This window comes from Vicugna pacos, chromosome 9 (genome assembly GCF_048564905.1).
Source record: "Vicugna pacos chromosome 9, VicPac4, whole genome shotgun sequence".
In the NCBI taxonomy this organism is placed as follows: domain Eukaryota; kingdom Metazoa; phylum Chordata; class Mammalia; order Artiodactyla; family Camelidae; genus Vicugna; species Vicugna pacos.
Window position 1 is genome coordinate 22,203,445 of NC_132995.1, and position 16,352 is coordinate 22,219,796.

Below are 16,352 nucleotides of genomic sequence, written 5' to 3' on the forward strand. Positions count from 1 at the left end.
CAAAGGCAACACCACCTGGCGGGTGGGGTCCTGGTCCCTCTTTCTGGAGGTTGGGCTTTGCACCCTCCAGCTGGGACAGAGCCCGAAACAGCTCTGAACACGCTCCAACAGGCTTTCCCAGCACAAACTGCCTTTATTTTGAATCTGGCTGAAGGAAGCAGCTGAGAAATCTGGGTAAATCTTCCTGGGTGTAACCATGCCTTTTGTGCTGAATGAAAGAGCGGCTCTCCACATGCTAACAGCTTAGAACTGAATGTGTGTCGAAGCCTTCATGCATGTAGCATGTTGGGAACAGCGTTTCATGGTGAGGGGAACTCTATAACTTACATGTGTATGGGGAAGCCCTCACTCCAACAGGGTTTTCCTGCACAAACTGCCTTTATTTCGAAATTGGCTCTTGCTGAGAAATCTTGGTAAGTGTTCTTAAGTGTAGCCATGCCCATTATGCAGGATGAAAGAGTGGCTCTACACTTTTTCACATCTCAGAAATGAATGTGTGTTGAAGCTGTCATTCATGTTGCGTGTTGGGAACACAGAATTTAGTGGTGAGAACTATGTAAATTACATGTCTATGATGAAGCACTCTCTCGAGCCGGGTATTCCAGTGCATACTGCCTTTATTTCGAAACTGGCTTCTCAGAAGCCTGTGGTCTCCACTGCAGGTCTGTCTCCAAACCCAGGGCCAGCATGGTAACTCTGCTCCCCCTGTCTATTCTGGAAGTTCTAGGTGTCCTCCATGGCCCTTCCACCATTATGTTTTTGGAAAACCCCGCAGATGGAATGGGCCTGAGAACAGGAGAGCTGGATGCCAGAAGCCACTGCCCAGTGTGAGGCTCCTGGGAGGGGCATCTCCTCTCCGTGGGCTCTGATCTAACCTCCCCTCTCCCCCACCCCTACCCCTCTCCTCCTGCATTTCCTGATTGATCCCTGGATAATGGTCCATACCAGGAATGACCTGGGAGAGGTTTTATGAGTCTTTAAGTGGAAAAAAAAAGAGAAATCTTTAGACAAGTTACTGAAAGTAACTTCCAGCTTTACCGGGAAAGACCTCATTCCAATGTTTAAGGCTAGTTGACAGGGTGTCAAATTGCTTAACCACTCACATCTGAGCAAGTGCTACCTCTCTCTCCAGCTCCCCGCAGCATCCACCTGTGGCAACTTGGCCAAAAGAAGGCAAGAAAGCTCTTTCCCCTCGCCAGCACCAGCGTGGCTTTGGAGTCAGTGGAGGCTGAGAGAAAGAGCCCCGCCCTGAGGTTTGAGGGGCCTCCAGCCACAGCCAGAGGAGCGGGGGTTTTCAGAGTGGCCCAGCAGGGAAACCAGGCAAGGCCACCTGGCCCAAGTCTTCCCTGCCCAGAGAGCCCCATGAACTGCTTTGGGCCACACTCCCCGTTTGGGCCCCCTGCAAAAAGTTACCATGGGAGCCACACCTGAGAAGGCAGAAGGACAGCCCTTTAGCCTGGGGTCCCAGCAGGTGTGTCCTGTGAGACCTGTGGCCACATAAGTTACTTGTCTCTCCAGGTCACTGAAGGGACTGTGCTGGGCATCTTGGTGGTCAGGGACATGGGAACACCTCTAAACTCTGAAGAAGGACAGAGAGACTCTTCCTGGAAGCAAGGATTCCAGGGAGACACCTTGCCCAGAACTGGGGGACTGTGTCCTGAGTAGACCCCTGGGAGGCAATGTGGGGCTGTGGGGTCCTCTTCTGAGAAGGGAGCAGGTGAGTTTTCCGGGGGTGGGGTCCTGCTTTGTCCAGACATGTCCTTGTGTAAGACTCATTTACAAACACCTCCAAGTCCACCTAGGGGTAGCCCCAGAGGTGGGGGTAGAGGAGGAGAGTGAAGGGTGCAGACTTAGGGCCCCCTGAGCCACCCAGGGAGCCAAGGGTCAGTGGGAACATCTTGGGAGTCTAGTGCAGGGGTGGAGGACTAGCACTAAGAACATGCCAAGTCATGCAATAAAGTGACCCATGACCACGAGACACAGGTGGCCGTACACCAAAAGAGGCAGATAGAAATTTAGACCCAGGAACTGAGAACCTTGAGAGGGGCTGGAGGGTCCCAGGAACCCTCAGGAACAGCTCTTCTAGGGGCACAGACATCCCAATATACACATTTCTCATGGAAGCTTTTTGGGGTGCAGAGTGAGTTACCAGGATCCTGAACTTAGTATGGAATCCCACCCCCTTGTTCATCACGGTACCTGGCAATAAATTGCTGTCATTTGTCCCTGGACATGCACAGGGGAGCTGACTGCTGTGGGGGTCACTGCAGGACTAGAATCTTCTGGTGTCTGCTCTGTGACCACAGAAACCCAGGGGGATTTCTCAACGGGAGAACCTGGAGACCATGCCTGCAAGGACCACCCTCATGGGATGGCCAAGGAGCTCGTGGTACCCAGGTCACCAAGTGACGAAGTTGTGAGGTTGCCTGGGGTATCCTGGGGGCATGTAGATTTCTGAGGTCAGCACGTGGGCCCAGCACTGCTGGATGGTCTGCACAAAGAGGGGCCTGCCCTCCTGATGATGGCTCTTAACACCTGCAGGGAAACTGCTCCCAGGGCTCCTGGAGGTCCATATTGAGAGTGTCCTGCCAGCCTTGTGGGGTCACCTTCCCCTGATGCAGAAGCAGACCTCTCTCCCTTGAGGCCCAGGGGACACCTGGCTCAGGTGCCACCTGTGTGCCCTGGACACGCAGAGCCCCAGAGCTCTGGCACAGCCTGGGGTGTGGTGGTGTCCGGGCAAGAAAGGCCCTGGGAAGGGGGTCATTCAAGGGCAGAGGCCACTCTGCAGGGATGCTGGACCTGGCAGCAATGCACTGCTTCAGTACTCCCTTGGGTTGGGTCTCCAACCTGTGGGATGGAAGGGCCACTCCTTCCTGCGGTGCAGTCGGGGGAACTAGATCCATCGTCAAGGTCAGCCCTGAAAATGGAGGCTACGCTACCTCCATTCCTGGAAAGAAAATCAGTCCCCTCCAGTCCAGGTGATTCAGAAAGTCATTCAGCAATGTTCGGGGCCCCCACTTTAGGCTTTGAATTAGAGCTGAGCGGCTTAGGAGGCCAGATCCCTGTCCGTGGCTCCAGGAGCAGGCTTTCTGCTGGGGGACAGGATCCTCACAAACACCTGTGTCTTTGTGGGACACTCCCCTCTGACAAGCTGGGAGGCAGGGTGCAGTTGTGGGAAATCGTGTTTACATGAGCAGAGGGCCACCATGTGGTGGGGGCACAGGAGACTGTGAGAATGAGTCCCACAGCCTTTCTGGAATCAAAAAACTGGCAAATGTGAAAAAGTGCATAATTTGTTTTATTGAACAGGCTGCTTATGTACGTTTGGAGGACCAGGTTCAAGGACTCAGCATCCCTCCAGGACAATAGCCTCAAGAGAAGAACAGACAGAGCAGGAGGAGATCTGGGGTTTCTCCCAGGAATGAGGTGGAACAGGGATTTCTGCAGATTTGCAAGGAGTCCCCGACCACTGAGCATGGGGTTACAGCCCCACGAGCCCCTGTCATGTTTGGCTTGGGCTCTGGTTCTGGCCTGCTCATGTATTCTTCCAGCAGAGTTCCAGAAACTCAGAGGGTGGAATTAGAGGGGCTGCGTTTGGAACCTAGTGAGGAGTTGGAGGGTCCTTTATGTTGAGTCCCTTCATCCTAATCACCGTAGCTGAAGCCCAACACCCCCCAGGCCCCCATGGTTGCCGTGGAGGGAGAACAAGCCTGGCAGGCGACCTAGGGGTCCCACTACTGTGTCCTTCCCTTGTCTTCGTTCCCTTTCACCCCGGAAGGTGTGATTGTCTCGTGTCATGGTGGCCTCCACAATGTCCCTCCCAGTAATCTCTCTTCTCCATCAGGTGGGGTTCCCAACCCCGCTCAGCCTTCTCTGCATGGATGCTGAAGGACCAGGCCCACCTGAAGTTCTGAGCTCGAGCAGTAAGGTGGAAACAAAGAAACCAATGGAAAAAAGAAGCAAGTGATTGTGGCAAAGCTCCCCACCACAGAGAAGCTGCCCTGAGTGGAAGGGAGAGTGTGGGCATGCCCATTTGTTTCCTATCTCCCAGTGCTCTTAGCTTTCTTATTGCCTACCTGCATGGTTACAACAAAATGATCTGCAAAACTGAAAATATTTACTCTCTCGCTTTTACAGAAAAGGCTGGCCAGCCTCTGGTCCGGTACCAGGCAAGAGATTGGAGTTCCTTTTCAGTTTGGAAACATCTTGGCAGGCCCAGGTTTGCAAAGGTCTTTAAGAGTAGTTACGGAGTTTTGCTTTTAAACTTTTTTACGGCTGTATATACTTGTGAGATGTGGTTGTGATGTATAATTCTGAGTCGGGATTTTCTCAAACTGTTTCTCACTTCTTATACCAGACATTCCTAAATTCCAAGTGGAACTGCATATTAAGGAAGCCATGGAATTTAGCAAAAGGATACAGATCTCATTTCCTTTTAAGCATCGATGTACCTCCATCATGGCAGTATTTGTTATGTGTTATTGATAGGGGAACTAAGTAGTAAACAGATTAATAGAAAATAGGGGATTTTAGGTACACAGGTTCATCTTTTCAACATTGTTTGTAATATTTGCAGTTTAAGATGACCATTCCTGAGAAACAGGCAGCCTCTTAGAATGAAATAGCATTTCCTCTGAACCATAATTAATTTTTATTTTGTAGACAGCAGGAAGGGTAATAACACGTCACACATTTGGGGACGTCAAAGAGAAAATGTAACTTTCTGGGAGCGCACTCCCCCGCCTCCCCCTGCCCTTTTTACTGTCCCATTCTCCCTGGAAGGCTCTTTCTTATCTTCTGCTCATGGCTCCAGTAACTCTTTCTTCCTCCTTGTTCCTCAGCTGGTAAGGTTAGTTTTCTACTTTGAACAAGCAAACAAGCCAACAGAAGAGAAATTTCACAAGCAACTCCCAGCACATCCGCTCGCCTTCTGATGCCTGTGACCTCACTCTCGGTGCCCCACCGCTTATTAAAAGTGGCATCGAAAGCCAGTTCCTCCAAAAGTCCCCGAGGCCCCATCCCTCCCATCTTCTCTGGGTTGTCACTCCCAAAACCATCCTCTCTTTCACTGCCTCATCTATTTTGTTCTCCTGCTAGTTGGCACCATCAGTATATAAACGTCCATCCTCTTAAACCAACAGCACTCCTTGACCCTAATTCACCCCCACCAATTGCCACCCTGTGTCTTTGCAGCAAATCTTTAAGGAGTTGTTTAAACTCACTGTCTGCATCTTCTCTTGAACCATCCCCTTTTACACCCATTCTGGCTTTTCGCCTGATCCCTCGCTCTATGGAAACTGCCCTGTCAAGGCCATCAGTGACCCCATGTTGCTAAATATAGTGGTCAATTTTGACTCCTCATCATGCTTGGCCCCTCGGCAGCATTTGACCCAGCTCTTCCATCCCTCCTACCCCGTGTTCCTGCTTCACTCAACCTCCAGCCCATCTCTCTGTCTGTTTCTGCTTTTGGCCTGCTGGCTGGTCCTTTGCCAATGTCTCCTGTTTTTTCCAAACATATACTGTGGGTGTTCCCCAGGGTGGGTTCCGGGGCCTCTCCTCTCTCTCTCTGCTATTCCTTTGGTGGAAGCAACCCAGCCTTGGAAATTGGCATGCCATCAATTTCTCGATTTCTCCAAAATTCCCTGATTTCCCCTTTCCATCTGAGCCTTTATCCCTGAGACTCACATCACATTCTTTTCCTTTCATTCATCTTGCTTTCACATTCATACATATGTTCTACTATGAAATTACTTTTCCAAATTTTGAATCAGTACATATATATCATGTAAAATGCTCAAATATGTATTATTTCCACTAAGATGCTAATTCTACCTTAGAACATTTCTGCACTTCTGTATTTATGTGAATAAAGCGAATAGTATTTCTACAAGCCTCATAGTTAAACACTGTTAGTTTGGGGCTATTATGTAACATGAAATAATGGTACATCAACATAGTCGTTTTTCATTTATTTTTATGTAACACCGAGATGAGGTTTTTGCCCTGAAGACTGGTTTTATTGAAATTTTACCTACGTTACGGACAGTCAGTTTATGTGAAAGCCCTCATTTCTCCCCTTTTTGATATATGCTCCATTTGGCTATATATAACATATAACTTGGCATGAAACAAAATTCCCAAATCATTCACATAATACAATTAATATGTTTAATTATATTTTTTAAATGTTAAAAAGAAAAAGAAAACAGATTCCTCTACCTATTAGGCACTTCTGTGGCAATATGTAACACACCCCTTAACCATGACATTGAAGAACTGAGCTGATACCAGCCCCTTTCCACCTGCTCAGCCCCACCTTTTCCCATCCCCTTTCCCATCCGGAGAGGACATCCCTCCCATTGTCCAGGCCCAGATGTTGGAACCATGTCCTTTCTCTCTCTTTCTTTTACACTCACAGACAGCAAATCCAGCTTGTTAGAAAATTCTGGATATTCTGTCTTAATTAAATACCTGCTCTCTGCTCCCCGCCCTCCTAAGAGCCACCTTCAGCCTTTCCTGGATACCAATAGCCTTCTGTTTCCATCTTTGCTTTCCTACAATCTCTCATCCACACAGAGTCAGAGGGAGCCTGTAAAAACATACATTGGGGGTGGTGGGTGTTGCTCAGTGGTAGGGCGCATGCTTAGCATGCTTGAGATCCTGGGTTCAATCACCAGCACATTCATTAAAATAAATAAATTACTTCCCCCCAAAAAACACAAACACAAAAGCATAAGTTGGACTACATCACCCCTCCCCTCAAAACTCACTAAACGGGTCACCATGTCATTAGGAGCCAAAGTCGTCACAAAGGCCTCAGGACCCGGCGTGCTCTGCCTCTCTGCCCACACTCTCCCCCTCACTCTGGGGGCCTCTGGCTCCGGCTCTTCCTTCTTCCTCCGGATCTATTCTGCTTCAAGTTCATTACTCCGTGAGATCTGCCAGGATTGCCTTATTCTCTCCTGCCTGCCTCCCACCCCACCGCCATCACCCGAGTTTGCTCATATCACTCTTTTTTAAAAATTTATCCAAACTCTTGCTACCCCAACATGCTGCCTGTTTCCTCTGCTAAAATTCTGAGCCCCCAGTGATGGGGAGTCATGTCTATTTTGTTGACTGATAAAGCCCGAGAGCCTTGGGAACGGTCTAGTTAGGAGATTCCCGTATGTAGTAGGAGCTTATACACATTTGCTGAATGAATGTAGATGCCCTGGTCCAATCCGATGGAGCACTTCTGTGACGTGCTCAAAGAATAACTCTCCTTTCCACCTGAGAGGGGGTGACAACTTCCCTGGTGATTAAAGGCAAGAATTTTTTGCTTTATGCTGTTAACCTTAGGCGGGGAGACTGGGGGATCTTCATATATATTTTTAAATTTGGTTCACTCTGCAGTTGGTCTTTGGTCTCTGTATAATTTTGAGAAACTCTTTATGAGTGATCATTCTTTGATCAGATTGAACAGGTTCCAGGGGGAAGGACCAAGCCTGTCCCATCAGCCATTCTATGTGTCTTGTCCTGGGACCCAGTGGATGCTCAGCATGTAAGTGAACCGACAGGAGTGAGTGAAGAGATGGGAGCATCTCATTATTGTGGCGGATCTCTGTCCAATGCCTTGAGATTTGGGGAAGGGTTTACGAGTGCAGAAGGGAGAGGTCAGGTCCTCTGTGCTTTTCCTGAGTGCCCTGGCCTTACCCATTCCCCCAGCCCCCTCTGGGCAGCCAAGCCAAGGAGCTGGGCCACCAGGGGTTGTGCTGATCAATAATCCACCTTCACCCCAATTCCGGGGGTAGGTACACATGGTTGTAGACACTGGAGTCAGGTCCTTGGAGGAATTCCTCACCGAACTATGTTTTGGACCTTTTATTTTTCTCTAGAACCTCCAGCTGAAGAAGATTGTTTTAGACACATGAAAGTTGAGGACACCTTCTGTCCCCTCGCAACCCAGGTGGGGCTGGGAGTCTGCTGTTTCTATAGCCGGTGGGCTCGTGTTGATTTGGGCATCCCTGTGCCTGAATTCCTGCAGTACACTCGGTGGAAAGGTTGGGGGTGCCTGGCAGGGAGGGAAGCGGGTTGGGAGACTGTACAGCTGGGCTGATGTTAACCTGGGGTGAGCGGGAGCTTGCTGATGCATGGCATCTCGGGGCAGGGAACTCTCCACACTCAAGAGGGGTTCCCACTCCCGCAGGGTCCCTTTGATCAGGGTGCTGGGCTGTCAGGGGACCACAGGGGTCCCAGTGAGGATTAGGGTGCCTTCAGGCAATGGGAAGTGTGGGGTCCAGTGGCAATTGAATTAACTGTGCACCCAAACCCAGCCCCCACCTCTTTCAGCCTGTTTCCTAATCTGCAAAACTGGAATGTTATTAAACATCTCACGGGGTCATTGATGGGCTGGGACAGACTAGACAGTCAGGAGCTGGAATTCCTCTGTCCCCTGATTGTTTGCCTTCTTTCTGACTATTTGCTCTCACAAGCTCAGTCTCTCTGTCTCTCGCTCTTTCACTTCTAAGTGTCTCTCATGCTCTGGTTTCATTTGATTTCCAACCACCGCCCCTCCCCTCCGCCAAACTCCAGATGAGTGAACTTGATTTCTATGTGTCAGTTCCAAATTCCCAGGAAAGATGCTCTGTCACCCTCTGGATCTGCTGTCCAACCCATGAGTTGTGGCCAGAGGAGCGAGTCCTTCTGGGACCAGCAGAGGGTCTCTGCCGAGCCCCCAGCCACCACTGTGGGAGCACATAGCTCTCCGTGGAGGAAGTACTGGCTGTGACCTTGTGTCACTAAGTGTGAATTTATGTCTTCTCTTGAACCACCTTCATCCTCCTAAACAAAGATGAAAATTAAACACTCCCGGGATTTGTGTCATGGAACACTCAGGGTGGGGGCTAATGGGGCTGGAATTTCTGCTGTATTTAAGGGGCTACACTGAATCCCCAACGAGAGCCTACAAAGGGAACAGCACCGGCCCCACCCGGCACTTAGGGCGCTGAGTCTGCGTGACGGTGAGCCAGGCTTCTGACCACAGCTCAGGGGTCTGGTCTGACCAATTAGCCTTTGAAACCAACCAGCTTTGGATTCCTCAATCCCACCCTGAGGTTTTACCTGAACCATCAGCTTCTGTATCTCTGAAGACAGATGCTGAGGACCCTTCACGTAAGCCGTTCGCACAGCCCTGTTCAGGCCTTTGTGCTGCACGGTCTGCCCGGCGAGCTGACCGAGGTTGGTATTTTACTGATGTTAGAAGTAGTCTGGTTTCCCGATGTACTGTTTCACTGAACAAGCAACAGAAGCCACTTCTCGCTGATAAAAGCAGAAAAGGGACATAATTAAAAGATACTGGGAGGGTGTGTGGAGTGGCCAGGACCGGAGCCAACCCAGGAGCTGTAGGAGGTGTTAGGGAGCCCCAGGCACCAGGCTGGGAGGGGTGCTACCGGGCCCCCTGCCACCCCAGAAGGGACCCCCCTCCACCCGACCCTCCACCTCACTCACTGCAGGTTCATGTCCCGGCAGGGCCAGGTCACACTGAAGCCACCAGCACACACCTCAGTTGGGGATCTGGCCCCGTCTGAGCTGCGGGCGTGCCTGGTGTGGGGAGAGGCCCAGTTAGAGGAAGGCAGTTCCCCTACTGTTCCGAGTTAAGGTGCAAGTCAGTGCCCATCACTCAGGAGAGCCAGGCTGGACGGACCTCATTGTGGTGACTAGGCTGTCTGAGTTCACTTATTACTTTCTACGTTTGAAGGCCCTGGAGGGAGAAAAAGTGAAGGTTCTAGTACTTATTTTGTGTTTCCCACGTACCAGGTGTGGTAAACAAGCCACTTCAGACAAGGCCCGGAGCAACCACGTAAATAGGCCACGGAGCAAGTCGTGCAGTCAGGCCTCTGTGGTCCCGAAACCCATGTCCCCATCAGCTCCATAGTTACCAGTGGAAACTAGGGGGATTTATGGGACTGTGTGCTCCTGTGAGGGCTGGGATATGTGTGTTTAAGTCCACATCTTCAGAAACTCGGCTAGAACCACAGCCACTGATTGCACGGTGGCAGAGGAAGGGAGGATTCCAGCCTCTGGTCCAGCTCGTGTGGAGCTCAGAAGTTCTTCCTCCTGTCCTGAAAATAACACCAAAACTGAGGGAGCTGCAAACCCACTGCTCTTCTTAGATCCCAGAAGACTGAGGGGGAAAGCTGCTTCCAACCCAGAGAGGTTGCAAAGGGAACAGCGGGCAGGCTTGGAGAGTCACAGCTCCCAAGGCAGAACCTGCTTTTGTAAGAACCCCGGGGGCAGGCAGATTTAACAGGTCCCTGAGGCCAGCAGGAGGCTCAGTGTGGGGAAATCAGAGTGTGACAACTCCAGGGGGCCAGTCAGAGGGGCCCCATGCTCTTTTTCATGTATTTTACATCCAGGACCGTGTCCTGTTCTCAGAATGAAGGTCAGAGGATAACTCCTCATGCTTCCTGCCTGGAGAGGAGAAAATAACTGTATTGAAATACACCCAGAACATTCTGTTTCATTGGGGGAAGTTGTTTTTTGTTTGTTTTTTTAATGAGAAATTATTTTACCAGAGCCTAACCAACCTGGGAGAAGGGAAATCCCTTCTGTGTCACCCAAATTGGGGTGGGGGGAAAGAGACACACTTGTGGAGGTCACAGCTCAGGGCACAGGCTCAATGAGAACTAATCACAGGACTGCAGATGCCCTGCTCTGTCCCGCTCCCCCAACACCTTACCTCCATGTCAGTAGGGCCCGTGTGTAATAACAGGAATAATACTAACAGAAGTAAATGTCTCAGGAGTGTCTAGGGAAAACCCAAAGACAGCGGGGAGATGAAAACAAGGACACACAGGCTGTTTTAGCCTCTCACACCAATAGCTGTAGCAAACTACACACAGCCCAGCCCCAGTAGATAAACAGACAACCTCACAGAAGAAATTATTTATTTTGGTTCTCTTACCCAGTGCATTCCATGGTGCATCCTCGCCTAGAATTGAGTGGAAGCAAGTCCATCTCAGAAGGGACATAACTGAAGAGGGATGGCTTCCCAGACTCTGAGGGGCAGAGAGAGCACCAGCCTGGGTTAGAGAAAGGTGAGGGGTGGGGTAGGGTGTGGGCTGCCTTCTTCCCCATATAAGGAACCTTCCTGAGGCCAGCACAGTAGGAGGGAGGGCCATGGGGTGGAAGCAGCCAGACTTCATCCTGAGAACTGTTGGGATGCCTCAAAGGGACCATTCAGGTGCCCAAACTGGGCCCTGATTGAGGGAGCCAGTCGGTCTGACTCAGAGCCCAGGACTGAGGTGGGCTCACAGCAGGCCGGTCTTACTTGGCCGGATCCATTTCACTTCTCCGAAGCCCTGTGTAAAACATGAAGCGTGGACGGCCTGGTGAGCACAGCTCTGCCCTCAAGACCGGTTTCAACTCCTCTCTTCCCAGAGAACAGCATCTCTGAACCCGTCCTGGGTGACCTCACAGAGATCACCCTAGTGGCCCAGGCTAGTGACCGGGAACATGTACCTTCCTGCAGGCAACCCCTGACGTCCACTGATGCATCATATACTGGCAAAGAGTGAGTCACTGTGCATTGGTCTAACAGCAGAGACTCTGCCAAAGGCCCAAGAGGTGGTGTGTGGGACATGCAGGGGTGCAGGAGTGTAAGCAGTGCAAAAGTGTAACTGGTGACAGGGGTGCAGGGGCTGTGGAGGGCGCAGGCATTTCAGGGGATGTGGGGGTGGAGGGATGCAGAATTGCAGAGAGTAGCAGGGGTGCAGAGGTGCAGGGAGTGTAGGGATGCAGGGAGGTGCTCAGGGACCTGGCCAGGATAAGAAGGCAAGTGCACATCCTTGCAGTCAGCCTGACCCCGGTAGGCTATTGCAATGCTTTTGGGCGGCGGCGGCGGCGGTGGCGGTTGGGAGGCTGCCCGGGCAAGCCGATCGATTTCTTCTCTTCCCTGCAGCCTGGCCTGGGGTGGGGCTTGGCCGCCGGAGATTCGCCAGATGTTGCACTCCAGGTAAGCTTGCTCCTGGTAGGTGGGGCGGTTAGGTCAGAGGGCGGTGGCAGCGGCAGAGGGGCGGAGCGGGTCTACCCCTGGTGAACGGGTGGAATAGCTGCCTTGTCCCGGCTGCTGGGCCTGGGAGCGGCCTCTTCTTCCCCAGGTCGCCGGACACTCCTGTCCCACTCAGCTTGCTGAGTGCGGAGTGGGGGCGGGGCCGTTAAGGTGCGGGACCCACGGGGGGAGGGAGGCTGCCGCGGGGGAGCCGATCAATTCGCTCCGCTCTCCCCGGAGGCGGAGCCAGGGGCGGCTTCTGCTGCCCTAGAGGCGGGACGCGGGTCTCCAGATGAACTTGCTCCTGGGAGGCGGCGGCGGAGGCGGCAGGGGCAGGGGATGTGTTCCAGGGAGTTGCTCCATTTCTTCTCTCCCCCACGGCCTGGCTTGGGGGCGACGTCTGCCGCCGGAGATTTGCCTGAGGTCCGACTCCAGGTGAGCTTGCTCCTGGGAGATGGGTGCGGTGCGGTCAGGGGGCTGGTAAGGTGGTGGCTGCAGGCATACGGAGGCTACCCCGGAGGAGATTGTGGATTAGCTCCATGTCTGCACCGCGTGGCCTGAAGGCGGCCTCTGCTGCTCCAGGTCCCGGGACACCCCTGTCCCACTTTGCCTGCTGGGGGCGGGAGGCAGGGTAGTCAGGGTGCAGGGGTGGCGGTGGTCGGGGGCCTGCAGCGGGGGAGCGGACCATTTGCTCCCATCTTCCCCGCGTCTTGTCCTGGGGGCGGTCGCTGTTGCCCTGTGTTATGAGACGCGTGTATCCTAGTTGGCCTGACCCCGGGAGTTGGACTTGGTACTTTGGGGGTGGTGGCAGCAGCGGCAGGTTTTCCCATGGAACTTGTCCATTTGCTCCCACTTCCCCCCATGGTTTGCCCTGGGGGCGGTCCCTGTTGTCCCAAGTTCGTCGGACGTCCATCTCCAGGTCAGCCTGCTCCCTAGAGAAGGCCACTGTGAGGTCATGGGCAAGAGTGGTGGCTGCTGCGGGGGTAGGGGCTGCCTTGGGGAGCTGGTGAATTGGCTCCCGTCTCCCCGATGGCCTGGTGTGGGAGTGGCCTCTCCTGCCCCAGGTCACCAGACGCACCTGTCCCACTCAGCCTGCTGGGGGAGGGGCGCCCTGGGCGGTGCCTTTAAGGTGCGGGGGTGGCGATGGCGGGGGTAGAAGACCTGCAGCGCGGAGCCTGTCAATTTGCTCTCCTCTTCCCCGTGACCAATCCTGGGGGCGTCCTCTGCTGCCCAAGAAGCCGGATGCCCGTCTCCAGGTCAGCTTGCTCCTGGGAGACGGGCCCGATGTGGTCGAGGGGCAGAGGCAGTTGCGACGGCCGGCTGCCCCGCCTAATGGGGCCACTTCTTCTCCTCTCCCCTGACCTGGCCTGGGGACGTCCTCTCTGGCGCAAGATTCGCCTGACACCCCACACCTGGTCTGATTGCTCCTGGAAGGTGGGCGCGGTGAGATCAGGAGGTGGAGAGGACAGGGGCTGCCCCTGGAGAGCTGGAGGATAAGCTCCAATCTCTCTGCAGGCCTGACGTGGGGGCGGCCTCTGCTGCCCCTCGTTCCCAGGTCACACTTCTTCGGGTCATATTTCCCCGGGGTTGCGGTAGGGTGCGGGGGCGTCGGGGTGTTGGCGGGGGTATGGAGCCTGCCGCTCGGGAGCTGGGGGTTTAGCTCCCATCTTTTCCGCAGATTGGCCTGAGGGCAGCCTCTGTTGCTCCAGGTCGCAAAGCAATTTCTCTGACAGCTTAGCCACCGGAGGTGGGCAGGATGGGCTGAGAGGGCTGAGGCAGCCGCCAAGGCAGCGACGGAGGGGGCTGTCCCTGGCCAGCTGGTCAATTTGTTCCCATCTCAACCTTTGCTGCCGCAGTTTCGCAGAACGCCCTTCTCCAGTTTATTCTTCTCCAGGGAGGTGGGCGCAGTGCATGCAGCCCGAGGTCTGGGCTCTCCCTTGGGAGGGGCAGAACTCTCTTGTTCTCCTTTGTCTTTATTCTTCAGCGAAGTGGTTACTGGACGCAATTCTTAATTCTGAGAAAGTGTAGCCTGTGTTATGGAAGAGCTGCTGGACAGTGAGGTTTCTGGGTGGATTTTCACATCAGCTGATGCCCCAGGCAGGCAGGAAAGCTATTACTCAGAGCTTCTTAGTCTGGGGTTGGGGATGGCCCCGCCATCCTCACCATGCTTTTTAAAAATGTGTTACTCCCCTCTTTTTCCTAGGTGACATTTTAGGTTATTGGGTCTCAGATTGCTGGCACACTCATCCCTGTTCTCAGACATCTTTTAAACTTGGGTGAAGTGATAAGTAGGGGAAGATGATTTACTGAAAGGTAAGAATACTTAAATTCGCATTAAAGCTACATTCTGTCAATCTTTCTAAAATGATTTTCCTCTGATTCTAAATCCACGACCTAGTGAATGTTGTACTCCTGTGTAAATTATTGATCTTCACATCACATTTGTTGAGTGGTCAACGAGATTTGTTAATTAGATTATTCCTGAAAGGAAAAGTTCAGGCTTTTCAGAATTCCTTGTCTGATGTCACCCAGGCAGTCACAGTAGAAGACAGAGCTGATATAAATATCCCTCAGCTGCCTGAACTGCAAAGCTTCTGGGATTACTGATCCCTGAAATGCAGGTGACTCTTGATGATAATCTGGGGGATGGTTTAAATGATCAGATTCTTCCAGTCCTATAAATGGGTTCCGTGGCCCCAGCCCCGGGAGAACTGGACATAAGGGCCATATCGTGTGTGGTGGGATGGGAAGGCAAGGTGTAAGAGCTGGAATCACTGAGATTCCACACTCGCTAAACACAGACTCCAGAGCCTAATTGTTGTCAGGTTCTGTTCTGGATTTGAGAGTGTGTTCATACGTGATTCTTGCCCTTCTGGAGTCACTGCCTGGGTGGAAGTAACCTTTACATAGATCTGTGGAGGATGACATTTAAGTAGATGGGCTGTTATGGTTCTCAATGTGCCCAGGCTTGCTCTTCCAGGCACTCGTGGGACTAACGCGAGTCATGTTATTCACTCATTCACTGATTTATTACCCTTGAATTGATCACTCGTCCCACAGTAAGTGAAACAAGGTAACAGGAAGCTGAGTTTTGTCCCCTCTCCTATCACTGATTGTTTTTCAGTCGGGCGCCCTGCGTATGCATTGTGAAACGGTGGTATTTCGTGCCCAATGGGGCAGCACTGTCAGTTCTGAGAATCAGGGGAGACACATGGGTAGGACAGCACCCTGACACACATGGCACCCCCCATCCCGTGAGACAGAATTGTCGATGCTCAGCTGACCCGATGTAGACTGCGGTGCTAAACCTGAGCATGTTTAGTTATCCTGGTGGCTATGAAAATACAGACTACCAGTCGCTACCTCTGGAGACTCTGAGGGTGTGCACCCCAGAATTCTGCATTTTAAGAAGCACTTTAACGAATCCTGATGAAGAGATCTGAATGTCCCACGGAGAAACACTGGTGTGCGAGGCACCAATATTGAGGATTCTCAGGGAACGATGTCTTTTTAGGATGGTCCATGGGCCCTCACTTTAGACTTTTGCCTTGGGTTTAATTGTATGTGTTCAGAAGTGATGTCTTTCAATTCCAGTGCATGTCAGCATGCTCTGTGCAGGAATTTACTCTCAGTAGATGGCAAAAACTATGATTCTTCAGGTCACCGAGCTACACTGTGAACGATATTTTATTTTGGTTTTCTTTGTAGCAATGCAGAGTCTCCCGAGAAGAGATTTAGACTCAACAGCTTTGTGTCAGACTTTGGAAGACCGCTGCTGCCCAAGGTGTTCTCTGGCAGTGCAATGACGAATCTAGGTCCCTCTTTCACTGCTACATCAATGAAGTGGACCACTTGGACAAGGCCAAAGCTGGTATCCCTACCATAGCCCTTTACAGTGTTATTCGGCTCCAGGAAGCCATCAGATGCAGCAGGTGGCCAGAGGAGGAGCCGAACAGACTCATGAAATGTGACATCCCCAACTTTATCAACACGGACCAGAACTCTGCCTTTGTGGAAGATGATTTCCGGATTTTGTAACTACCGATTGTTCTAGAAAATAAGCCAGTTGCCCAGAACTCACACAAAGACTTGAATTGAGAAACGTGCTTTCTCAGGTATCTTTCTGAAGATGTGAAGTCTGTCTTTGTATGGAAGGAAGTCCCCTTTCACAAAACTGAATGTGTTTGTGTCTGAGAGAGGGAAATGGAGACAGAAAGACGAAGAAGCAGAAGAGAGCCCCCTCAGAAGAGATCTAGTTAAGGTGAGTTTTTGTGCCTTTAAAAAACATTTGGGGTTTTAGGGGGAACAAAGTATTTACACTGTC

At 52.0% G+C, this 16,352-nt stretch overlaps 1 long non-coding RNA gene across 1 annotated transcript; it reads left to right on the forward strand.

Moving 5' to 3' along the window:
- The first annotated feature begins 573 nt into the window (after positions 1-573).
- On the forward strand, positions 574-16,011 carry LOC140698400 (uncharacterized). Its single transcript, XR_012076184.1, has 15 exons — positions 574-827; positions 1,133-1,253; positions 1,519-1,717; positions 3,310-3,426; positions 3,845-4,019; positions 4,138-4,219; positions 7,454-7,540; positions 7,875-7,945; positions 9,129-9,216; positions 10,947-11,075; positions 11,419-11,551; positions 11,939-11,992; positions 12,269-12,463; positions 14,232-14,341; positions 15,737-16,011. It is a non-coding gene; the product is annotated as an uncharacterized lncRNA (long non-coding RNA).
- The last annotated feature ends 341 nt before the right edge of the window (positions 16,012-16,352 follow it).